Genomic DNA, 26,670 nt, shown 5'->3' on the forward strand with positions numbered 1-26,670 from the left:
ATGCTCAGTAGATATTTGTTGAATAAATGAATGAATCTTTAATTCAGTTCTTTTTTCATACCTCACAGTCAATCCAAAAGTTCTACTTTCAGAACATATCTACAGGAGATCCTGTTGTGGCTCGGTGGAAACGAACCTGACTGGTATCCACGAGGATGTGGGTTTGATCCCTGGCCTTGCTTAGTGGGTTAAGGATCCAGTGTTGCTGTGAGCTGTGGTGTAGGTCACAGAGGCAGCCCAGATCCCTGTTGCCGTGGCTGTGGTGTAGGCTGGCAGCTGCAGCTCCAATTCGACCCCTAGGCTGGGAACTTCCATATGCCAAGAGTGTGGCACTAAAAAGAACAACCCCCCTCCCCCCAAAAAAATCTACAATCTGACCAGTTTTCCCTGCCTTCTCTGCTACCACCTGGTCAATATCCTCCATCTCCTTTCACCTGAATGATCATACAGCATTCTAAGTGGCCTCACTGTTTCTTCCCCCTACCCCTGAAAACCTGCCTCCTTATTCCCTGCCCAGAATCTTTTCTTCAAAGGGCAATAAACGTGATCTTTTTAAAACCTAAGTAAGATCCTGCTGCTCCTCTATGCAAAACTGTCCCATAACTCCCACTCATTCCCAGCAAAGGGCAACATTTTTACCTGATCTTCTCTTACCTACCCCTCTGTTCTCATCTACTACTTCCCCCTTTGTTTGTTGTATTCCAGCTGCATTGGAACAGAATCAAATTTCTCTAACACACCGGGAACATACTCCTCAGCATCCTGGTACTTGCTATTCCTTCTGCCAGGAATGCTCTTCCTAGATATGCCCTTGGTTCACTTCCTCACTTCCTTCAACTCTCTGCTTAAATACTGCCCCTAGAGAGGCCCTTTCTGACCATCCTCTATAAAACAGCATCCCAATCCCTAGCAGGCCCTAACCACCTCACGTGGATTTAGTTTTCTCTGTAGCATCTCTCATCATCTGACATTTTTATTATGGGGATGAAAATTTGGAGGATCAGTGGTCCTATTGTGGCATCACTCCTCCATGCTACGGGTCTGGTTAAAGTCTTGCCAGGATGAGGCCATATAAGAATGGAGGGTCAACTCCCTTTGGCTGCATTTAAAAATCATTCTGAAGAGGCTGTTCTATAATTTTTATAAAATAACATCTTTCAAAAGGCTCACACTGTTAACCGTGTTTTCTGGAAAAAAAAATATATATATTTTTTTTGGTCAAAGGAGGATAGGAGCAAGGGAAGGGAAAAGGACACTTTTATATAACTTTGTCTTATGTATTTTTTACATAGAGCAAGAATTATCTTTTTTTTCTTTTTAGGGCCAAACTCATGGCACATGGAAGTTCCCAGGCTAGGGGTTGAATTGGAGCTACAGCTGTTGGCCTACACCACAGCCATAGCCACGCCAGATCCGAGCTGCATCTGTGACCTACACCATAGCTCACAGCAACCCCAGATCTGTAACCCACTGAGTGAAGCCAGGGATTGAACCCACATCCTCATGGTTACTAGTCAGGTTCTTAACTCGCTAAGCCACAAGAAAAACTCCCAAGAATTATCTTTTTAAATAAGAATGTCTTCTCTGATTATTAGAGAAATGCAAATCAAAACTACTATGAGATACCACCTCACACCAGTCAGAATGGCCATCATCAAAAGGTCTACAAATAATACATACTAGAGAGGGTGTGGAGAAAAAGGAACCCTCCTACACTGCTGAGGGGAATGTAAATTGGTATAACTACTATGGAAAACAGTATGGAGGTTCCTCAGAAAACTCAATATAGAACTACGATATGACCCAGCAATCTCACTCTTGGGCATATATCTGGACCAAACTTACCTTGAAAAATATGCATGTGCCTGTATGTTCATTGAAGCACTATTCACAATAGCCAAGGCATGGAAATGACTTCAATGTCCATTGCCAGATGAATGGATTAAGATGTGGTATATATACACAACAGAATACTAATCAGCCATGAAAAGAACAAAATAATACTATTTGCAGCAACATGGATGGAACTAGAGACTCTCATACTAAGTGAAGTAAATCAGAAAGAAAAAGACAAATACCATATGATATCACTTATATCTGGAATCTAATATATGGCACAAAGGAAACTTTCTACAGAAAAGAAAATCATGGACTTGGAGAATAGACATGTGGTTGCCAAGGGGGAGGGAGTGGGATGGATTGGGAGCTTGGGGTTAATAGATACAGACTATTGCCTTTGGAATGGATAAGCAATGAGATCCTGCTGTCCAGAACTGGGAACTATATTTAGTCACTTATGATGGAGCATGATGGAGGATAACATGAGAAAAAGAAAGTGTATATGAATGTGTGACTGAGTCACTTTGCTGTAACAGTAGAAATCAACAGAACACTGTAAACCAACTATAATTGAAAAAATAAAAATCATTAAAAAATAAATAGGAATGTCTTCTCTATTCTGACTTTTTCCTTTTGGGATGAAACCTTGGAAAAGAACAATTAATGACAACTCTTCCTATTGATTATGTTCTAACTTGTAAAAGAACTTTATAGTGGACAAGTGGTAGGAAAATTTAAAAAACACCTAAAAGCTATTGACGAGTTTATTGAAGCTTTGGATTGTTTAAGTTTATTGCAGCTACAAATAAAATGTTTGTTTCACAGATCTTTGCTTGGGGCTGTGAATTTATGGTCTAGAGGGGAGGAGATTTTAAAATTAGAAAGACTCTGGTGTCCCATCAGTGTTAAACCATATATTCAGATGAGTCACAGTGGGTTTGGGGGGAGGGGAGGGGAAGCTCTTTACTTTTATAAAGCATAAGTCCACCAAACGCTCTAAACTGCTTTTCGGGGTTTTGCACACAGTGGCTAATAGTCAGGGAGCAGCACTAAGCTGGCAGAGTGAAAGATACAGGGCAGAGGCTTCACCTTCTTTGCTTTTTTTTTTTTTTTTTTTTGGCTGCACTTGCAGCATATGGAAGTTCCCAGGACAGGGATTCTACATGAGCCACAGCTGTATGTGCAACACTGGCTCCTTTACACTGCTGCTTGGGCCAGGGATGGAACTCGTGCCTCCACAGCAACCTGAGCTGCTGCAGTTGGGTTCTTAACCTGCTGCACCACAGTGGGAACTCTATCAGCTTCTTTGCTTTTGACCCAAATTGTAACTACTACAGGGGAGGGACAAGGCGATGCCCAAAACTCAGTCTTAAGGACAAAGATGGGGAAAGCAAGTAGAGCCAACTGTTTTCTAAACCCGACCTCAACTGAATGCTGCTTCCTACATGTCCAGGAAATGCCTTAGAGTAGACATCCCAGTAGTGATGCCAGCATGCAGATGCAGCTTCCCTTGCACCCAGCAAGACTGTCATGGTGAGACCCTCTGTGCCTTGTGTCACCACTTCCTCCACTGATTGTCAACACTATTCCTTTGGCCCAGCACCTATAAAGTGTGTTTCTGCACTTTTCAGCAACTTCTTTCCCATTGTACACCTGTACAGACCCCCTGCTCTTTCTTTCTGATTGCCTATAGAATTAAAAAGACAAACAACCTGAGTTCCCTGGTGGCCTAGAGGTTAAGGCTCCGACATCGCTACTACTGTGGGTTGGGTCACTGGTGTGGTTCAGGTCTAATCCCTGTCCTGGGCATTTCCATACACCACAGACACGGCCAAAAAAATAAACAAATGAATAAAAGGTAAACAAACTAAACCAAATCACTTAGATTTGAGACTGCCTATTTTGAGTTTTGATGCCAAGCTCACTAAAGAGTTGAGTGTAAGTGCCTCCACTACTTATAGTACCATGTTTCAAGACTCTTAGACTCTTTACAGGGTGTTTTTTTTTTTTCAAAATTTCCCCCAATAGACTAGTATCCATGAGGACACGGGTTCGATCCCTGGCCTCGCTCAGTGGGTCAGGGATCCAGTGTTGCCGTGAGTTGTGGTGTAGGTTACAGACATGGCTCCGATCCCACATGGCTGTGGCTGTGGCTGTGCTGTAGGCCAGCAGCTGTAGCTCTGATTCGACCCCTAGCCTGGGAACTTCCATATGCTGCAGGTGTGGCTCTAAAAACAGAAAAACAAGACAAAACAAAAATTCCCCAAATGGAGCAAGTACTCTTCACCTCTTGAAAACTTCAAAAAGGTGAATAGACAACATGCTTTAAACACTCCTTAATTTGTTTTAATATTATTAGGTTTGGGAGCTGGCAAGCAATCAGAATGTCCATGTGTAGCATTTGGAAGCAAGAAGAAATTGGAAACATAACCATTGTGATTCCATTCTCATAAGCAGAATAATGAAAGAGAAGGACCTTTCTACTATTTCTGGTTCCTCCTCCTACCCCAACCAGTTCAGTGGTAGTCCATTGTTTTAAGATCTCTGAAAGCAGAGGATGTTGACTGCTGGTCCCTCTCCCTTAGGATGTGAGTAAGACTAAGAACTAATTACTCGGGTATTCATTTCAGAGAGTGTGTGAGTGCCTACTACTAGTCAAGCAAGCACTGGGCCAGGTGCTGGGTATACAAGATGAGCAAAACCAGATGTGACACCTGCTTTCTTAGAGCTTCTGATCTCATGGTGAGGTGGACATTAATCAAATCATTACATCAATATATAATTATAAACTGAGATAAATATTCTAAAGGAAAGAAACACAGTTCTAAGGAAATGTACGCTATAACAGGGAGTTAAATGAGGTCCCCCTTGAGGATATAGTGCTTCTACTGAGATTTGAAGGGTCATTAGGAGTTAAGTGAATGATCCAGAAAAAAAATGTATTCCAATAGAAAGAATAGCAGGCCCAAGGAGCTGTGGAGGACTAGAAACAAAGCCAGGGTGGCTGGAGTCCAGGTGTTAAGGAAGTGGTGGGAAAGGAAGCTGCAGATTTTCCAGGGGAGTGTTTCTCAATGGAGGTGCCATCAGCTTTGGGGCAGGACAATTCTACATGGGGGTGGGAGGTGCTAGTTTGCATATGCAAGGTTGCAGGAAGGTTAGCTTCACCAGTCTCTGCCTACTAAATGCCAAACTATCCCCTTGGTATTTATGACAACCCCTAATTCCCTAAATTTCCAGACATCCTTCCCCTAGTTTAGAACCACTGAATGCAAGGCCTTCTCGATCATTTAAGGATTTAAGGTTTTGTCCCACATGCAAGGAGGAAACAGTGGGAAACAGTTTAAGTAGAGGAAAAAATGAAAGCGTTCCAATTCATATTGTGAAAAGATCACTCTGTAAATGCATATTACTAAGTGAAAGAAGTCAATCTGAAAAGGCTACATACTGTGTAATTCCAACTATATAACATTCTGGGAAAGACAAAACTTTAGAGACAGTAAAAAGGTCAGTGATTGCCAGAGGTTAGTGGGGAGGGAGAGATGAATCAATAGAACATAGAGATTTGTTGGCAGTGAAACTACTCTGTATGATAATATAATGGAAGATACATGTTATTATACATTTGCCCAGATTTATACAATACCAAGAGTAAACCCTAATATAAGCTATGGACTTCGGGTGGTTATGATGTGTCACTGTAGGCTCATCAACTGTAACAAATATACCACTCTGGTGGAGGATGTTGTTAATGGGGTGGGGGCTGTCCATGGGTGGGGATATATGGGAAATCTGTGTATTCTCCACTAAGTTTTTCTGTGAACCTAAAACTGCTCGAAAAAATCAAGTCTAAGACTTGCCCTTCTGGCTCAGTGGTTAACAAACCCGACTAGTATCCATGAGGATGCAGGTTTGATCCCTGGACTTGCTCAGTGGGCTAAGGAGCCAGCATTGCTGTGAGCTGTGGTATAGGCTGCAGACATGGCTCGGATCCCGCATTGCTGTGGCTGTGGCATAGGTCAGGGGCTACAGCTCTGATTCGACCCCTAGCCTAGGAACCTCCAAATGCTGCAGGTGTGTCCCTAAAATGATAAAAGACCAAAAAAAAAAAAAATCAAGTCTATTCTTTTGAAAAAGCAAAGGGAGCCCAGAAGTATCACTGTCACAATACTGAAGGTAGATCATGAAGATCTGATTCAGATATACTCTTAGAATTAAAGAGGAGAAAGTCAGTCCCTTCAAAGAAGAAAAAAAAAAGATTATTCCTGCTGCAGTGCAAAAAAATGAAGGGTTTCTCCAGAGACCCTCCCTGATAAGGTTGTTGATAGAATGCAAAGGCTGCCTGGGGTGGGTGGTAGAGTGGAAAATTGGGCAAGATCTCACCACTTTTTTTTTTTAATATAGAATACAGACAAGCAAAAAGAAGGTAATAAAAGAAATACTTGCAGTTTCACCAGTGAGAGGTAACTACTGACATGTTGGTGCATATCTTTTTGGTCTTCTCTCTCTTTTCATATTTATATGAGAATCAATCATTATATATACATATATACATATTATACATATATGATTGACTCTCATACATATACATATATACATATTATACATATATAATGATTGACTCATATAAATATGAAAATATGTACACATGCATATACATCCATAAGCACAGAATTAGAACTTATTTTACAAAGCATGATCAGATTATGTTTTCCCATTTAATGATATATGATGGTCATCCTTCCATGTCATTATGTATTACTATACAAAATTTTCTTTTGAAAAAAAGTTTTAGAGGATAGTTGATTTACATTGTTGTGCCAGTTTCTGCTGTACAACAAAGTGAACCAGTCATACATAAAAATATATTCCCTTACTCCTGCTATCTTCCATCATGCTCTATTCCAAGTGATTGGATACAGTTCCCTGTGCTATAGAGTAAGACCTCATAGTTTATCCATCGTAAATGTAATAGTTTACATCTACTAACCCCAAACTCCCAGTCCATCCCACTCCCTCCTCCCTCCCCGTTGGCAATTACAAGTCTGTTCTCCATGTCTGTGAGTCTGTTTCTTTTTGGTAGATCAGTAGTTCATTTGTGCCATATTTTAGATTCCACATATGGGTGATGTCATATGGTATTTGTCTTTTCTGACTTACTTCATTTAATATGAGAATCTCTAGTTGCATCCATGTTGATGCAAATGGCATTATGTCATTCTTTTTTATGGCTGAGTGGTATTCCATTGTGTTTATGTACCACATCTTCTTAATCCATTCATCTGTCAATTTGAGGTTGTTTCCATGTCTGGGCTATTGTAAATAGTACTGTTATGAACATACAGTGCTTCTATCTTTTCAAATTGTAGTTTTGCATGGATGTATGCTTAGGAGTGAGATTGCTGGATCATATGGTAGTTCTAAATTTAGTTTTCTGAGGAGCCTCCATACTGTTTTCCATAGTGGTTGTACCAATTTACATTCCCACCAACAGTGTAGGAGGGTTCCCTTTTCTCCATACCCTCTCAGCATTTATTGTTTGTAGATTTTTGATGATGGCCATTCTGATCATTCTATCTCATTGTGGTTTTGATTTGCATTTGTCTAATAATTAGCATCTTTTCATGTGCTTTTGGGCCATCTGTATGTCTTTTTTTGGAGAAATGTCTATTTAGATCTTTTTCTTATTTTTTATTGGGTTGTTTTTCTGATATTGAGCTATATGAGTGGTTATTTGGAGATTAATTTCTTGTGTATCTCATCATTTGAAAATATTTTCTCCTGTTCTGTAGGTTGTCTTTTTGTTTTATGGTTTCCTTTGCTGTGCAAGAATATCACCAGATAGTAATAGCAAAGTTTTAATGCGTTCGTAATAGCAACTATTTTATTGAGTACTTAATATATGCCAGGTGTTTGGTATATGATTTACATACATTATTTTATTCTTTGTAATAAATCCGATATCCCTATATTAAAGATGAGAACAAAACATAGCATCGGAGAACTTTAGTGACTTTCCCAGATAAATGGTGGATCCAGGAGCCCATAAGACCTGTTTGACCCCAGAGCCATGCCCTTAATCTCCATGTTATATCTGGATGTCACATTATCAATGAAGCATCTTAGCAGAGTACAGAGACCAAAGGGCATGTGAGGAGGGCAGAAAAGTCTGGCTGGACACAAAAACCTTTGCTGTGGAGTGCTTTGAAGAGCTAATGATCAGTGTGAAAAACCTGTGCTTTTGGGATAAGAGGGTGGGAATCAGAAGACCCTGAAGAGAAGTGGAAAGATGCTAAAGACAAACCCATTCCCTTAATGTTTGCCAAGGTCAGATCCTGTGAGTGTCATTTCTACCTAGAACCACACAGTCCATTTGAAAGAGGCCTTTAGGAAATTTAAGGAGAGAGATGCCGCTCCTGAGTCCTAAGTTAAAGCTGAAGCATTTGGGACTTATACTATGCATTCAAAGAAGAATGGTGCTATCCTATGTGACTCAAATTCGGTTTGCAGAAGCTGCCCACACATCCAGGCTTCCTTTACATGTTAGAGTAAATAGCTTCATTCAAGTCATATTTACTGGGCTCTTTCAGTATGAAATGCAGCACTAAGCATTGCAGGGGAAACCCACATGACTGCAATAGAAACCCATCTTCAGTGGCTTTATAGTCTACTGGGGGACACAGAAGTGCAACCTAGTATAATCAACAAAGGCAGAGATAAAACACCATGGGAGTGCAGAGCAGATATGCTGGCTTTCACTTCGAAGACAGAGTAAGGGAAGGCTTTGTAGTAAAGGCAGCATTTGAGCCGGCCAGGCCTAAAAGATAAGATTTTTCTAGGCCAATGTTTCTCAACATGCAGTCTTGAGAAACCAGCAGCATCAGCATCACTTGGGAACTTGTTAGCCATTCAAACCTTAGGCCCACTGTGCACCTACTGAATCAGTAGCACTGGGGTGGAGCCCTCAATTTGTGATGTAATAAACCCTTGCATTTGAGAACCACTGCTTTAGGTAAGGAAGGGGAGGCATTCTAGGTCAAAGAAACACGGTGAACAAAATTTCAAAATTTCAATGGGATTAATCTAGGTGGTGCCTCTGTTGACTAAAGAACTGGATATGGCTGGATGCATGACTTGGGGTGGCAGGAAATGGACTAGGGGTCATACTGGGGGGCTCTTAGACTTTGTATTTCAATCAGGAGGTGATATTGAGGTGTTCAAGGAGGAAAAAGGCGTGGGACCCAGGAGATTGGTTAAGAGGCTCCTCTTCTCATCCAGTGCAGTGGTTCTCAGCACGGGCTTCACATTTGAATCACCTGGGGAACTTGTCAACATGACCAATGCCCGGGCCCCTCTCCCAGACCTGCAGTTTCAATGATTCAATTGGTCTTGAGGGTGGCCCAATGTCAGTATATTGCAGAAGCTCCATAGGTGATTCTCAAGCACATCCAGGGTTGAGGAGCCATTCTAAGAGGAGGATAAAGCACATCCACAAGAGAATGGGAAGGAAGAGGGAGGGGCACTGCTGGAAACTATCCTCACTGCTGGAAGGAGTGGGTGTTCAAAGCCTCAATACCAGTTTCCAGGAGGCTTCCCTGGCAAGTGGGCTGCTTCCCCTCCATGTTGGCCTCTGCTGGCCCATCAGGTGGTTCCCACACTGGCAGAGGGAGAAGCAGAAGCTCAGCAGCATGCAAATTATGATGATCTACCACCTGAGGAGGGTAGTTGAGGTGCATACATCAGAGGGAAGAAGAACATGGCAGATCACATGAGATCCCTGAAATCCAGCCAGCGATGTGACTGACTAGACTGGAACAAAGGCATGGGGGCTTCTAGAACCCCTCAGTTCTGTGATAATTACACCAAATGCCAATATTAGTGGCTAGTACTAATTGAGAGTTTATTAGGGGCCAAGCACTGTACTTGAAGATTTGTTTCTATTATCTCATTTAATTCTTACACCAACCTTATGAGACAAGCACTGTTGATATTCCCTCTTTACAGATGAGGATACTGAGATTCAGAGAGGTTAAGACATTTGCTCAAAGAAGTCACACACCCAGTAAATACAGAACTAGGACCCTAAGTCAGGTCTTCCTGACTCCAAAATGTGAGCTGTTAACCATTCTGCTATAGTTAGTTAATGGTAAAGCCAGGCTGAGGAGTTGGAATCTGAGTCTAGAGGCACTGGAGAGCCATTAGGGAACTATTATTGATATTAGCAAAAAAGCTCTGGCAATAAATATTATATTTAAGACTTGTCTAGATGGGGAGAGACAGGCTGGACTGACTTCATAATTTGCGGGCCCACCGTACAGTGAAAATGCAGGGTTCTTGGTTCAAAAAATATTATAACTTTCAAGATGGTGACAGCAGAATGTTAAACCAAGTGTGACCCCCTGTGAAAGTGCACAGGTAGCATGCATGAGGCCAGCCCGGGAGACAGGAAGATAGTCAAGAAGGTAGTGAGTGGCAGGGATGGGGGTTGGGATAAAGTAAGGGACTAGGGTGGCAGTGGTGGGGCTAGAAAGAAAAGGATGGGTACAAGCCTCATTGGGAAGGAGAAGCAACATGATTTCATGAATGTCCCTCTCTCACCTCCTGTGTTCGGTGACAACTCTGACATTGGGTCTGGATGACTGAATGGAAGGATCAGCAAGGGGACCGAATTTGAGGGAGAAATTGGTAAACTTTCTTTGGAAACTTACACAGTTCCACCTGAGTGCTTGGTGTTTAGATGAGTATGAATGTTCTTAATTGACATTAGAGGCTGTACTGTAAGGGACTTGGTTTCTTGCTTAGCCATAAAGCTATGTCCTACTTCCCTCCTGAGAGAGATTTAGTTTGTTCCTGGGAGCTAGGGGTGGGCAAAGTAAACTTTCCTCCTGTTTGCTTTCTTGGGACTAGAAAGGGAGTTCCTCCCTGAGTTAGAAGGTACAGAGCAATAACTTGCCCCTCCTTCCAGGCTTAACAATCTGTGTGTACCCCGGAGTTCATTCCAGGTACAAGGAAATGAGATCTGGTAACAGATTCCTGACCCTGCTGTACAGCATCCCCTATATTCTCAGCACTTCCTTGGCCCTGTTCCCCCTAATCTGCCCCCTTAGGACACAGAGGCCTCTAGGTGACCCTGGTCCAAGATGGAAGCCTTTGAATGGGTCCATAGCATGTAGCCTTGCTTTCCAACCATGTCACTCTGACACAGGGACAGTTCAGACCCACAGAAATGAGAGAGGTTTTCAACCGCAGTGTACCTTGGCAGGTCTACTTGTCAATCAGTGCTTGGGAAGCTCCATATTAAAGAACCAGAATAGAGGTGCCCACTCAACATAGCCTAACTGTCTGGGTGGTGGGGAGACCTAAGGGGATAAAAATTTCATCAAATAGCCACTCCATGTCCCACTGTTCATTCCTTAGCTATCTCTCGTCTCATGAAGCGTCCAGCAAGTGGCACCCTACAAAGAAGTAGGCTCTCTACTCCATCCAAGGTGAAACCCACCAAGCGCACATCCATATATGAGTTACTCTAGTGAAAATGGCCTGGGTTGGACATAACTGGGGAGATGGGTGCCTTGATGGATGATGTGAGTGGCAGTGGCCCACCTCATTCCTGATGCTCAACCTGCTGGATCCTTGGCCTTGCAAAGAATTCAGAATCCTTTATACATCCTTCCAAATGAGAGAGAAAAGACTGATGGAGACTCACACAGAAGTTGCATCCTTTTGCATGGACCCCATTGTATTTTAGAAACAGACAAGGTAGCTTTGGAGATAGACCGAAAGTCCCCCATTTGCCACTTAGTAGTGACTTAGTAATGACTTGGTGTGACTTTTAACCACTTAACTTCTTGGAGCCTCAGTTTTCTTATTCATAATAATAACTACTTAGAAAAGTTACTGTGAAGATTAAATGAGTTAATTCATGTCAAACAGGAGTTCCCGTCGTGGCTCAGTGGTAATGAACCTGACGAGCATCCATGAGGACACGGATTTGATCCCTGGCCTTGCTCAGTGGGCTAAGGATGAGGCATTGCCATGAGCTGTGGTATAGGTCACAGATGTGGCTTGGATCTGGTATTACTGTGGCTGTGGCACAGACCGGCTGCTATAGCTCCCATTTGACCCCTAGCCTGGGAATTTCCATATGCTGCAGGTGTGGCCCTATAAAGACAAAAAAAAAAAAAAGTACATGTCAAGCACTTATAACAGTGTCTGGTGCATATCAGATGTTTGATCAAGGGGTGATTCATCATAATCCTAATGATAGAAGCTGAGTGGTTAGGGTGTGTGGGCTGTGTAGCCACCACAAGCTGAGTCTGAGTTGTAAGCCATCCCAGGGGATCTGCCTGGGACTGCCACAGTCAGTCAAGGTTATGACTCAATAACCCTGGCTCATTCAGACCATTAAAGGGCTTTCTCGTTCCTTCTGATCTGGATGCTTCGCTGTCACCTGGTTCTCTCAAGTGATGCCACAAGGTGGGTGAGCTGGGGACAGACCTCGCTGACAGGCGTGATAGGTACGATCGGGGCAACATTGAGTTTGGACAACCACTCTCCAGGGGCCTCAGTCATTAATGTAGGAGTCTCTGCTCTTGCAGAAGAGGACCTGGCTGCTGCCCCTCAGGCTTGACTTGGGGGTCAGTTTTGGGGGTTGGATCCGGGGGCCAAACCAGGGAGGGGGTAACAGCTGTCTTCAATGTAGTCTTATTTGCCCTGGTGCAGCTTTGTTCCCCGGGTACCCAGTATTTTTGCATGAAATCCCCAGCTACTTAGGGATCCTCCTCATGGTCATCCTCAGGCCTGTCTCTCCTGGGCAACTCTGTTGGCCATTGACATTTCCTAAACTCCCTTCCTCATCTTCACAACTTGCCTGTTCAGGAAGTCAAACTCTCGGGACTCTGCTTTGACTATGATAATGCGCGTCGCCTGGGTGTTCGTGACCCATGATGATTGTATTACCCCTGCCCAAGTTTGATTCACAACTCAGGAAGGGCCTTGGATGCCTCAGAAGAGGGAGCAGAGTATGAACGCTGACTCAGCAGGGCAAGGGCGAGACGTTTGAGAGCAGACATCTTTAGGGCCCCCCAATTCAAGCCCTAGTACAAGTGGCTGTGCCTCTGCGTAAGACCTCTGGCCTTCCCTCTGCCCTCAGTTTACCCCTTAGAAAGGCCTTACTTCGAGAGGCATGATCTTGTAGTCCAGAGAATAGGTTCAGGAGCCAGACTGCCTGGTTAAGTCTCAGCTCTCTTACTCACCAGCTCTGTGACCTTGGGTGGATTATATCATCCCCTCTGTGCCTCAGGTTCCCCATCTATAAAATGGGTTTCCTAACTATACATATTGCACAGGGTTGTCCTGGGAATAATAGATGAATTTCCATGTAGGTAGGACCTAGAAGAGCACCTGGTACATGGGTGTTACATAAATGTTTGTGAAATAAACATGGAGCCAGAGATTTCTGGCAGCCAAACTTCCTGCCTGGGAGAGGGCGAGCCCAGCAGCCACCCACTTCCCTCCGGGGAGAGCATGGGGAGTATCCAGGCTGAAAATGGAGGGGTCTTAGTCCTCTACAGCAGGGATGGGCCACCCTCCCCAATTTGAGAAGGCTCTAAGGAGAAATCTGGGGAAAACGAGGAGTTTGATTCTATCCTCAGCTGAGATGCAGCTGCCTTCGGGAAACCTCTAACTGGGAAAGCGACTCCAATTTTTGCTTAGATTTTGCAGCCCCTTTGCTTATTTTGTGGCTTCCAGGACCAAGGGACCTGGTGTCTGAACAAGTCAGAATGTATCTAATCGAGGGCGGGGGGTGAAACCCAGCCACCACTCAAGGATACGCGTGTATTTCTTTAATGAAAAGGCATCATGAAGACTGTGACTTGGAAAGAGCCAGCTGTTGCTGCTGCCTCTTCTCCGCTGAGATGGGCTCTGGGAAACAGCCTGTTCCCGTCCATCGGAGGCTCCTGGCATCTCAAGGAGCCCAGTTGGTTACCCGCGTCATTCTCATTTTGGCTGTGCTGAGCTCCTCTGCCTGGAAGAGGGGAGCTCCTCCACGCAGCCATCCATGAGCTGGCAGGAAGGACGGGAGGGGCATCAGGTGGATGGCATTTTGAAAAAACAATTCAGTAAGTTGTGGGGATCTCAGGAGGTCACTCAGCCAAAGAAAGAGTGCTCATTGGCTCCGTCCAGGGCCACCGACTCTGCTTCCCTGCCCCGCACATTTTGCTGTATCCAATTTAGCAGTTGGTTAAACATTGGGGGAATCGCTATTGTTTTCCTGTGCAAATCAATTGTTTCTCCACAGTATCAGACGGTTCATGAAATAAGGCACGGGCTCACATATTAGGTTGAATCGGAGAAGTTGGGTGAGTTTATTGGTGATGTTGCAATTTTGTGTGATTCTGCCTGTCATTTCTTGGCTATGCCTCACAGTCCCTTATGCAGAGGTCTGTATATAGCGGGTACTTGTCAAACCCTCTTTCGCTTTTTTTTTTTTTTTTTTTTTTTTTGTTGTTGTTGTTGTTAAGTTGCAGGCAGCCAGGTTCTCACAATTCCCTTGACTTTCCCATGCAAAGATAATTCAGGATAATAATATCCCGTCTCGTGGATTGAGCACTTAAGATTGTGCTGGGTTCTAAATGGGACACCTGTCGTATTTAATCTATTTAATCCAGAGAACGACCTTATGAAGTAAGTGTTCTTATCTCCTTTTCATGGATGAGTCTATGGCTCAGAGATGTTAAATGGCCTAAGTTCACACAGCTTGAAGCAGGGATTTGCATCCAGGGCCTGCCTCTTCCCACTGCCTTAGCTCTTTCCACTATTTTCCTTCCTGACCGATGATCTGTTTTTCTGACCCTTTGTTATATTTTTCACCTTCTAATGCTTATGGGCCATTGAGAGGTTTACCCAGCCCTGGAGTCTGAATGAGCACAGCAGTTTACCCCAATCACTAGTGTCTAATGTCTCCCAGCTACTCCCAACAGCTTCCTGCCACAAAGAGAGACCACTGTGTACTGTTCAGACCATGAAAAGCTCTCCATGAATCAGGACAATGTTTAATTGGGAGGTTGCTTGCCACACATTAATGAGTAAACCACCTTCTCTAGTAGCAGTGGTAGTATTAGTAGTACTAAGTAGACGTAGTCATTTACTGGGTACTGGAAATTGATCAGGATATAGAGGCTCCAGAAGGTTTCATTTTTGTTTTGATTAAAGGATAGTTGAAGGATAGTTGATTTCCAGTGTTGTGCCAATTCCTGCTGTCCAGCATAGTGACCCAGTCATACATATATATACATTCTTTTTCTCATACTTTCTTCCATCATGGTCTCTCCCTAGAGACTGGATAGAGTTCCCTGTGTTGCATGGCAGGACCTTATGGCTTATCCATTCTAAATGTAATAGTTTGCACCTACTAATCCCAAACTCCCAGTCCATCCCTCTTCCTCCCCCTCCTCCTCCCCCTCGGCAACCATAAGTCTGTTCTCTATGTCTGGGAGACTGTTTCTGCTTTGTGGATAGGTTCATTGGTAGAAGATTTTGTTTATATGGCCATATCTTTATAGCAACTATCTCAGTCACTAAACCCTCTCAGTATCGAAGGGCAGATCTTTAAACAAAATAATTGAGATGTCAACAGAGCCCTTGGAGAGCTTATCATCAGAACCCCTCTCCTCCATTTCGGAGCTGGGAAAACTGAGGCTGAAGTGGGAAATTCTTTGCTCCAGGTCAAGAGGCTAGTTTCAAGGCAGAGCTGGGACCCAAACTCAAATATATCTGCGTTCTGCTCCCTACATAATAATACCCTGCCTCCTTTAACACCAGTCTCCTTGGGCTGCCAGGTACAGATAAATATTTTTTTTTGTCTTTTTGGTTTTTTTAGGGCCACACTTGTGGCATATGGAGGTTCCCATGCCAGGGGTCAAATCAGAGATGTAGCTCCTGGCCTACGCCACAGCCACAGCAACGCCAGATCCGAGCCAAGTCTTTGACCTACACCACAGCTCATGGCAATGCCAGATCTTTAACCCACTGAGCAAGGCCAGGGATCGAACCTGCAACCTCATGGTTCCTAGTCGGACCTGCCTCCACTGCGCCATGATGGGGACTCTGACCCAGATAAATATTGATTGAGCACCTGTGGTGTCAGCTGCAAGCCCATGTCAGAGTTGAGGGGACTAATCTCCAGCGTTTCCTCCCAGCCACACTGCCAGCTCTTATGCAGCCCTGCACCTCAGCATTTTCCAGTGCAGTTCTGAGAAGGGTGTGTGTGATCCAGGGCTGAATAGGCAGGCTCCTCGGTGAATACTTACTGATGTGAAAAAAAAGGGAAAATCAACTCTTCCTTTCATGATCAGCTGAATGAACTCATTAGACACCTGGAGAGCATGATAAAACAAACTGTAGGGCTCCACCTTCAGAGTTTCTGCTTCAGTAGGACTGGGGTAGAGGCCTGAGAATTACATTTTTAACAGGTTTTAGGGACCACAGACTGAGAATCACTGTTCTAGTCTATGAGAGAGGTATGATAATACTTGACTTCATTCCTCCCTAAGGTTGCCTGAATCATCTCAAAGTTTTAGGTGAGAGTGGTTTTGGACATGGTCCCTCGGTTTTCTCCATCATTCTGAATGTGTGGAAACAGCTTCTAAATCATATCTGAAGAAATTTGCTAGATTTCAGGCTAGAAGAAATTTGGAAGGACTATGAGTTCATTTAGCCTCTGCATCTAAGCTGGGATGTGGCTAACCCAATCCAAATCTACGCTTGACTCCTCCCACTTCTTCGGTTCATTTATTCCTTGAAGGATTATGATAAGCACCTTTTGTTTGGTCCTGTGAACTAATCATCTCTTTATCTTCATTCTCTCCAGTGGTTACTTCCAGGAAACTCACCCTCTCAGGGCTATGTGTTTCTAGCGCCTAGCGTAGTGCCTGGCACACAGCAGCACTCAGTGGGCATTAGCTTCCTTGCCTACAAACTGGTAATACCTCCCCACTACACATGAGCCGTCCTGGCATTCCCCAGCTCCAAACCAGGACATTTCCCAGGAGATAACTGAAAAGGGAGAAACCCTCCAGATGACATCCAACCATATACTTCTTAAAGTGGTGGTTCTCATCCCTGTTTACACATTAGAATCACCTGGGTAACCTTTCTTTTCTTTTTGCTTTTTAGGGCTGCATCTGCGGCATATGGAAGTTCCCAGGCTAGGGGTCAAATTGGGGCTACAGCGGCTGGCCTACGCCACAGCCGCGTCTGCAGTTGACACCACAGTTCACAGCAACGCGGGATCCCTGACCCGTTAAGCAAGGCCAGGGATCGAACCTGTATCCTCATGGAATCTAGTCAGATTTGTTTCTGCTGCACCGCAATGGAAACTCCTGGGTAGCATTTAAAACATTGTATTGCCTGGGCTCTGTGTCATTCTATCTGAGCTCGAACTGCTGCAGGAAGGGCTCAGGCATCGATGTTTTTAGAGCTCTCCAGATGATTCTAATGTGCATCCAAGGCTGAGAACCTCTGTTAAAACCAAAGCCACTTGTTCCTTTACTCTGTCTTCTTGCCTTTTTAACTATAGGCTTTACTTCAGAAGCGATTCAGTGAAGCAGTGATTCTGAAACACGAGGAAGCATCAGAATCACCTGAATTGCACAGAGGTCTGTCCTCACTCCCAGTTTCATTCTGTAGCACTGGAGTGGGGCCCAAGCAACTGGATTTTTAAGTTCCCAGTTGGTGTAGATGCTGCCGGATCAGGGCCATCACTTTGCAAACCACTGCTGTTCTGGGTAGGGACCCCGCTCCCTTCAACTAGAATCCCCTCTAAGACAGTTGTGATGTGTGATTATTTTTTTTTACCCTCAATCTCCATGATGATTTTCCAGCACAGTAAGGGTGTGTGCACTCACACAGCTGTGCTGGGGAGAGCAGTATCAAAGTTACCAAGTGTCCATTTGCAAAGACAAGCGAAAGACAAATGGATTACATTAAGGCAACTAAGCAAATGTTCTTCTGGGTAATTGGAGGCAGCCAGCAGCTGAGGAAAGAGTTAAATCATTAGGTTGTTTATCTTGATTCCATCCCTGTAGGGCTTGGGTATCTTTGCCTTCATCTCCACCTGCCATGGTTAGGACTGTCTTCTACCATTTAAAGAGAAACAGGTTCATTGCTGAAGTGCAAGGGCAAATTAGAGATCACAGGCACTGGGAAAGCAGAGCAAAACAAACCATAAGCCATTCCTAATCCAGGGCAGCAGACCAGAATGAAGAGTGTTTGGGGCCGTTTTTGTACGTCACAGTTTTAGCTAACACTGCCTGGTGCTTGCAAGCTGAGTTATTCGCCACAGAGGTGGGGGCAGGGGTAGCCAGAGGGGGATGATGAAGTTGGGAGGGAATTGGTTAGTCATTCTGTTGGCTCAGAATGACTGGCAATGCCCGCTCGCTCCCACATTCACCATCCATTCCCTCTTCTCTCCTGGATCAAAGACAAGAGCAGAGGTGATAAATTAGTCCAGCAGACCTGAGACACCAATTGCATTATACCTGGCAGGGAAGCTCCTCCAGGAGCTTGAAGTGTGTGTGTGTGTGTGTGTGTGTGTGTGTGTGTGTCCTGACAATAACTTTATTAGCTATTTAGTCTTTCTTACTAATTTTCGTCTTGTACAGCCTGGGACAGGGATGAGCTGGCATAAATGCTGGCCTAGTTAGGGGTACTCAGAAGTCAGGGTTGCTAGGTCAGTCCTGATACCTTTTTTCTTCCTGGCCCCACATCCCAGTACCATGAGCAACAGGATGCTCTCTATCCTCTCAGGTCCCTTCCCTCAGAAGAACCACCAGCTCATCTTCTTAAGAGCTTGGTCCTAACCATGTTTGACTCAGGGCTAAGCTCTGGCTGTGTGTGCAGGTGCACGCGTGTCTCTCTGTGTGGAGAGGGAGGTGAAGATGTCCTACAGCTTGCTGACCATCCAAATTCAGACCCTTGGATTTCAATCCCAACTCAACACTCCATTAGCTATATTATCTTGAACAAATCACCACACTTAAGCCTCCGTTCTTGCCCATAAGCAAAGGATAACAAAAAGAGCTTCATATAGAGGGTTGTTAAAAGAGAATACAGAAATAATTCATGTAAAGCACGCAGCTTGGCACAGCATAAGGACTTAATACATGTCAGCTGTAGCTATCGTTATTTCATGGAAGAAAAGAGAGACTTCTGGGGCAAGCAGAGAAGCTCACAGTGGCTGGCAACATAGCCTAAATGCCTGGGGAACTGTCAAATACCTATTCTGGCCCCTCGGGATAGCCTTTTCCTTGGGGGATTGTCATTAATACTGTGGCCAAATTATTCCATTTAACAGACTCTAAAGTGTGAGATTTGGGGGAAAGGGGTTGAGAGAGCAAGGTTTCCAAGCAGAGAAAGGGCGGGGCAGGATGTGCTTATGAGTGACTCTAGGTAGGAAGAGGCAGAGCGGCCAGAGTGGGTCAGTAGGCAGTGAGCCTAATTCCATGGGCAGGGAAAGGGCATGGGGCCTTTCTTCTTCCTTCCCCGTCCATACTCCAGCAGTGAGTCTGAAGTACCTGAAGTTCTCTGGGAACAGTCCCCTTTCCTCTCTCTGGCCTTGTGGGTATACTCATCCTTCTCTCACTGCCGGTTCTTTGCTCATGCTATTCCCTAATCCTGGAATACCCTTTTAACCACCACGCGCCTGGTTAACATTGTTATTTATTTATTTATTTTTAGGGCTACATCCACAGCATATGGAAGTTCCCAGGCTAGGGGTCAAATTGGAGCTGTAGCTGCCAGCCTTCACCACAGCTCACAGCAACATTGGATCCTTAACCCTCTGAGCGAGGCCAGGGATCAAACCTGTTGGGTGCTCATCAGATTCGTTTCCGCTGAACCACAATGGGAAGTCCTGGTTAACACTATTAAGCCTTCTTTGTTTTCCCCCCTTCCCCAAGCTAAGTTCAACTCCTTGCCTTCGTGTTTCCACAGCCTTATAAATTACCAGAGTACATCACAGTATCAAGCAGACATGCTGTCCAGTACAACAGCCATGAGCCACTTGTGCTTACTGAGCATCTGAAATGTGGCTAGTCTGAAATATGTTTCAAGAGTAAAATACAAATCATTCATAATTCTATACATTGATTACATTTTGAAATCATATTTTGGATACATGGGGTGAAATAAAACATTAATTTCATCTGTTTTTTCATTTGCTTTTCTAAAGGTGCAGACTAGAAAATTTAAGATGACAAATGTCATGTCTGTGGGGGCAGATAGCGTGTCTGTTTTGCTGGTACCCCCATGGTATCCTCTCCGCCTGCCATAAAGTATTTCTCCCTAAATGTTTCTAAATAAAATGAAGGAATTGATCTTGTATCTGGATTTGCATTGAACCCTGGAGCCTTGGCTAGAGGGTACATGGAATCGTCTTGGATTTATATTTCCATTCCTCTGGGTGACTGGGTATTTAATTCACATTACTGGATTTCATGTCTTTAATTTCACTAATGACAGGAAGTTGTAGCTGTGACTAAGTGATGTAATGTTGTTCCACTTACAGATTTATTATCTGTAAATCCTCATGTCTGTTCAGAGAAGTAATGTGAAGAAGAGGAAATAATTCACAAGCTAAGAAAAATTAAAGCAAAAAACTAAGTAGAGAGGTCAACAGAAGCCAAGACTATGTGGCTAAAAGGACTTTATTTGTGTTGTATTGCTGTATTAAAAATTACTATAAACTTAATGGCTTAAAACAACATAAATTTATCATGTCACTTTTTTTTTTTTTTAGGGCCACTCCTGTGGCATATGGAAGTTCTTGGGTTAGGGGTTGAATCAGAGCTGCTAGCCTATGCCACAGCCATACCAGATCCTTGACCCACTAAGCGAGGCCAGTAATTGAACCCACATCCTCATAGTTACTGGTTGGGTTTTTAACCACTGAGCCACAACAGGAACTCCACCAAGTCCCATTTTTTTTGTGTGTGTATGGGGGTGGAGTCAAAAGCCTGGATTCTCTGCTCAGGGTCTGACTGCACTGAAATCAAGGCGTTTCGCTCAGGGCTGCATTTCTCATCTGGGCCCAGGGCCTCTTCGTATTTCATTCAGGTTGTTGGAAGGATTTGGTTTTCTTCTAGTTGTTGTTGGCTGGGGACTGCTCCCAGTTCCTAGAAGCTACCCACAGTTCTCGCCACGTGGCCCACAAAGGCAGTTCACAAGATGAATGTTTATGTTCTTCCAAACCAGCTGGAGCATATCTCTCTGATTTCTCATCAGCCAGAGAACACTCCCTGCTTTTTTTATTTTTTGCTCTCACTTAAAAAAATTTTATTATAGTTGATTCACAATGTTCTGTCAATTTCTGCTGTACAGCACCCAGTTATACATGTATATATATTCTTTTTCTCACATTATCCTCCATTAGGTTCTATCACAAGTGATTAGATATAGTTCCCTGTGCTACACAGCAGGATCTCGTTACTTATCCACTCCAAATACTGGATGCTTTTAAAGGGCTCATGCAGTTAAGTTAGCATCACACAGGTAAAATCATCCTATCTTAAGGTCAGCTGATTAGGGTCCTTAACTGCATCTGCAATTAACTTCATAGTGGTACCTAGATTAGCGTTTTATTGAGTAATTGGGAGAAGGTGTGTATAAACCAGTGCCTGGGCAGCTTGGGAGCCCCCTCTTAGAATTCTGCCTGCCACAAAAACCTCAGCGAAGGTCCTCCATTGTTTCCGTGATAATGAAATTATGAGTAGAACCTCTGAGTCTATATAGAAGGAGCTAATATCTTTAGAGCTGGAGGGCTATTTAAGAAGTGGCCACAGGACCTGTGGAAGGGACTCAGAAATAAGGAAATGTTGGCCTTGGAAGGTGAGTTAAAAAAGATATAAAATCACCCTTCTGTTTTGGAGTTGAGGATTCAGAGGCCCAGAGAGGGGATGCCTTCTGGGAGTGGTTCCTGCAGCTACCTCATGTTCCCTCTGTAGAATCCGTTGACTCTCGGGAGGGCTGGCAGATGGAACATTTGAAATCTGTTAAGATTAAAACCTCTCGTTCAAACTAACTTTCTCACTTTTCCCATGGCTACTTGTATTCTGTAGCCTAAAAACATTTTTATTCTTTGGGTTTTAAAAAATAAGTTGGTTTTGTACATAACAATGAAGTCTTCCTCTCATTCACACCTAACACTGAATGTACCAGTTGTTACATTATGAATTGTGCTGAATTCTGTGATTTTTCTTTAAATCAATTGTTTAAGAGATGAGCAACTTAGGCAAAGAAGTAACTATTTCAAAGTACAGTGATGGCATTAATTGAGAAGAGATTTTTAAGAGGAGGGATTTAGAGGGTCTGGGCCATTGAGGGCCAGAATCTTGATTGCTTTGGTTGGAAGTAACCTTGGAGCCTCAAAGTCCTCTGTCGAGGTGAGGAACACAGAAGGGAATGTAACAGCCCGGGATCTCAAAGGACCATTACCTGAGTGATGTTCTCAGACCCAAACTTTAAAAAATGCACACATAGAGTTTGTTTCTCCAGTGCTGACGGTACATTATCAATGTGATGAGATGAGCAAGTATTATTTTTGTAGAGGCAGAAAAAAATAAAAATGGAGTCTCTGGTGCCTTTCTCAGTGACTGGATTTAAAGTTATAGCTGCCTCTTTTATTTCTTACCTTCGGATTTGGGCTGGAGCCTGATTCAGATCTCTGTCAAATCAACCTAGGTTATTTATTGAAAATATTTTCTTCTCATTGTTCATGTTTCCAGGGGTTCAGGCACTAAGGATAATTTTTCTACTTCAAGACAATCAATAACCTGACTGCAGCTGACTTTTCCCACTTCTAATAGCAGTCAATTCTCAACTCTTCTGGGGATGTTTATCTAGTTGCCTGATGCTTCGGGCCACTTGCTTGATGACTTCCATTTGCTGCTTGCCTTTGGGGTCTTTATCCTTCTTATTACCACCACCTCCACAAGGTCACAAGAGGATACAAAGAAGTGGCAGAAAAATCAGTTTATTTTCTTTTTGTTTGAAGATTTAAGGAAAGGACTGGCAGGAGTTGGGATAGAAACAAACTATTGATTCTAGCGGTCTGTGGGGAATTATCTGTCACTTCTCTCTTTCCTTGATTCTCCTCTTTGCCCCATCCCTGTATAAAATTGAGAACTGATTTGGTGGTCCAGGAAACCCTTTGGATTTGAAATATTAAATGGTGTCCAGTGTACCAGCCCACACAGTAAATGGGATAGGCAGGTAACAAAAAACAAGGAGGAAACAGAAAACAACAATGAAAAGCCTCCAGATGATCGGTACAGGTGCGTCTATCTAATTAACTCCTTATAGCCAAGTCAGAACTGAAGGTTTTTTTTTTTTTCCACCAAGCAATGGTAAAGGAGAATATTCACAAATTTCACCATCATCCAGATATGTGAGACTGCTCTTTTGTTTTCGTATCAATCTGTATTGTGAAACTGCCCAGACCTCAGATTTCCTAATTCCAAACTGAATAGGGACAGAAGTGCAGACCCTCAGTTACATTCTAGTAAATGAATCCTTCACTACTACTACTATCCTCCTGTCCACTCTTGGTGTCTCCATGCAATATAGAATATAAAGAGAATAAGAGCTATCGAACAGTCAATATGATTGAATATACCTGCTCCAAGGACTAAGGCTACTGTATATGCTGTGTTTGTGACTGTTTCATGCACATAAGATGATTAATAAAGTAAAATAGTCCCCCATAAGCATAACAGGGGACAAGGGCCATAGAGTCAAAAGAATGATTTTTGTATTTTAAAGAACTACTTATTAATTATTGACTTTCCATAAGTCATTGACACATCTTGCTGGGAAAAAAGAAATCCAGGAAGGTTGGGATACCTATTCTGTATTTCCTACAGGGTTGTTTGAGAAATAAGTGAAATAATTATGTGAGCATGCCTGGAACTTAATGGGTATTCAATAAATGTTTGTAGATTCTGAATGATGGACCTAAGGGGTCTAGCTTCAAGAGGCCCAGAAGCTTGATGAGTAGAACTTAGGTATACATTTTGGAGTAGATAGAAATCCAAGGAATTAGGGAAGATATCGTATTTATACTGTAAGAACAAAATGTTCTAAACCACACTCAGATTTCCATTTATCCCAATCCTCTGTCATATTTGATGGAAAATAGAAATGCTTTTCTAGGACTCGGATACTCCATTAAACCATTACAGTACAGGCAGGGAAGAAAGAGCTTCTGGTTACAGTGAGAAGATGATTCTTCATGTATGTATGAGGAAAGATCAAAAGTCCTAGTTACCAGGCCCTCCAAATAACATATTAGGAACACAAGCTTTATGAGAGAGGGGACTTTTGTGTAGTTTTCCCACTACCGTATTTCTAGTGCCTAGAAAAATACCTGGCACATAGTAGGAACTCAATACATGTGTTGAATGAATAAGGACTCTCATTCATCATCCAAGATAGGACATTATAACCAATACTTATATATTGTTTTGTATTGTAATTGTAATGGAGGCAAGTGCGGAATCTAGCCAAGGCCCTGGGATGAGAGAAAGAGCTTACCTTATTCCCCAAATTACAAAAAGAAAATTAGATTGGTAGGGCCTTCTAAAATTGGTTCAAATTTTCAGGAAAAGAAAAAAAATGTTAATTTCCATGGAATTTACTGTATGTAATATGTCACTGGAGCAACATGAACTATGAAATTTACCAACAGTAAGACTACCATTTTATACCTTTTTATTGTATAACATTTGTGTACTCTGATTCCAATACAGTGAAGCCCTCTATTAGACCCATCCTTGGGGGTTGAGAAAGATTGGTTACAAAGAGGACTTGACTTTAAAATTCTTTACTGGCTCCATTCTTCTTGGTATTGTCTTTGCAATTTTCCTTCCTGCCACTGAAATCTGTTTCCAAACTTCAGCCTCTGGTGGGTTTTTCACAGTCCTTGGCAAATCTTTCTCTGCCAAAGATCCTGATTTTGTGCCATGCAGCCATGTACTACTAGAATGGCCAGATTGGCCTGGTGAGCAGGTTCTAGGGTCCTGTCAAAAAGTCTCAGAGGGAGTTCCCGTCTTGGCGCAGTGGTTAACGAATCCGACTAGGAACCATGAGGTTGCAGGTTCGGTCCCTGCCCTTGCTCAGTGGGTTGACGATCCGGCATTGCCGTGAGCTGTGGTGTGGGTTGCAGATGCGGCTCGGATCCCGAGTTGCTGTGGCTCTGGTGTAGGCTGGTGGCTACAGCTCCGATTTGACCCCTAGCTTGGGAATCTCCACATGCTGCGAGGAGCGGCCCAAGAAATAGCAAAAAGAAAAAAAAAAAAGTCTCAGAGGCTTCCTTTCAGAGACAGGTTGTCTGGTTTTCTCCTTTTCTCTGGATCCTTGTGTCAGCCTCTGCTATTCTGACTCTTTCCTTGGACCTGCCTTGCCATGTAGCTTCTAGAGTCTTCTATTGATCACTTGCCTGGCTCTTATCTGTTATTTTATTCTGAGCTTCAGTTTCCATGAATTCCCTGGAACTGGACTATTTTCTTGATGTGTCCCTTTATCTACAGCTATAGTTCCATGTTTTTCTGTAGGTCATGACTCATTTGCCTGATATCCTTTGATGCTCCAGACCCTGCCTAAGCTCCAACAGAGGGGAAAATGCAAGGTAGGACCAGTACAAATCAAAAACAATTTGCAAAAGGAAAGAGGGCAGTTCTAACTAGTAATTTTACATCTTTCCCTTATTTAGGGATGTAGTTTCTTCAATCCCTAGAAATTTCTTCCATAGCAATTCTCATCTTGAGAGCTTCATTCAGTCTAGAAATCTTCAAAATAAACCTTGGACATAAATTTTCTCCAATAAAATATATCTCCAATAAAATTTCTTGGAGATCCCGGTCCATCTCTGAGCAGAAAGAGAGAGAACTAATGATTCATCAAATCCTATTTCTCCTGACTTGTGGTGGTTAATTTTTTTTTTTTTTTTGTCTTTTAAGGGCCATGCCCATGGCATATGGATGTTCCCAAGCTAAGGGTCGAATCAGAGCTGTAGCCACCGGCCTACACCATAGCCACAGAAACACCAAATCTAAGCGACGTCTGAGACCTACACCACAGCTCGTGGCAATGCTGGATCCTAACCCACTGAGTGAGGCCAGGGATCAAACCTGTGTCTTCATGGATGCTAGTCAGATTCGTTTCCACTGAGTCATGATGGGAACTCCTGGTTAATTTTGTGTCAACTTTCCTGGGCCATGGGTACCGCAGATAATTGAATAATAATTCAATATTATTCTGAATATGTCTATGAGGGTATTTTTGAATGAGACTAACATTTGAATTGGTAGACTGAGTAAAGCAGATTGCCCTCCCTAACATGAGTGACCCCCTCATCCAATCTGTTGAAAGCTTGAATAGAATAAAAAGGCTGATCCTCCCCTGAATAAGAGAAAACCCTTCCTGCTCAACTACTTGAGCTGAATATAAGTCTTGACCTACCTGTAGACTTAAGCTAAAACATTGGCTTTTCTTGTGTCGCAAGATTGTCCAGGTTTTGGACTAGAATTTCTATCATTGGCTCTTCTGGTTCTTAGGCCTTTGGATTTGGACCGGAATTACACCATTGGCTCTCCTAGATTTCCAGCTTGCTGACTCACCCTGTAGATCTTGAGATTTGTCAGCCTCCATAATTTTGTGAGCCAATTCCTTATAATCAATCTCAGTCTTTCTTCCCTATTCATGTGTGTGTGCCCACAGACATGCTGTTATCTTACTGTTTTTGTTTTTCTGGAGAACTCTTAATATATTTGCCCTTTC

General features: G+C 43.2%; 2 protein-coding genes across 3 annotated transcripts in view; one reads left to right on the forward strand and one right to left on the reverse strand.

Annotated features, from left to right (window-relative positions):
• The window catches only part of TRPC5 (transient receptor potential cation channel subfamily C member 5), a 272,031-nt gene that overhangs the window by 182,826 nt on the left and 62,535 nt on the right, over positions 1–26,670 (reverse strand). The window lies entirely within an intron of this gene.
• Positions 21,292–26,670, forward strand: part of RTL4 (retrotransposon Gag like 4) — a 412,876-nt gene continuing 407,497 nt past the window's right edge. The window contains exons 1-2 of one of the 2 annotated variants that reach the window (XM_021080439.1): positions 21,292–21,723; positions 25,446–25,519. The gene's annotated coding sequence lies outside the window, so the exon portion shown is untranslated. The remainder of the gene's footprint in view (positions 21,724–25,445; positions 25,520–26,670) is intronic. The other variant, XM_021080440.1, reaches the window with a different exon arrangement.

Source organism: Sus scrofa, chromosome X (assembly GCF_000003025.6).
Source record: "Sus scrofa isolate TJ Tabasco breed Duroc chromosome X, Sscrofa11.1, whole genome shotgun sequence".
Taxonomy (NCBI): domain Eukaryota; kingdom Metazoa; phylum Chordata; class Mammalia; order Artiodactyla; family Suidae; genus Sus; species Sus scrofa.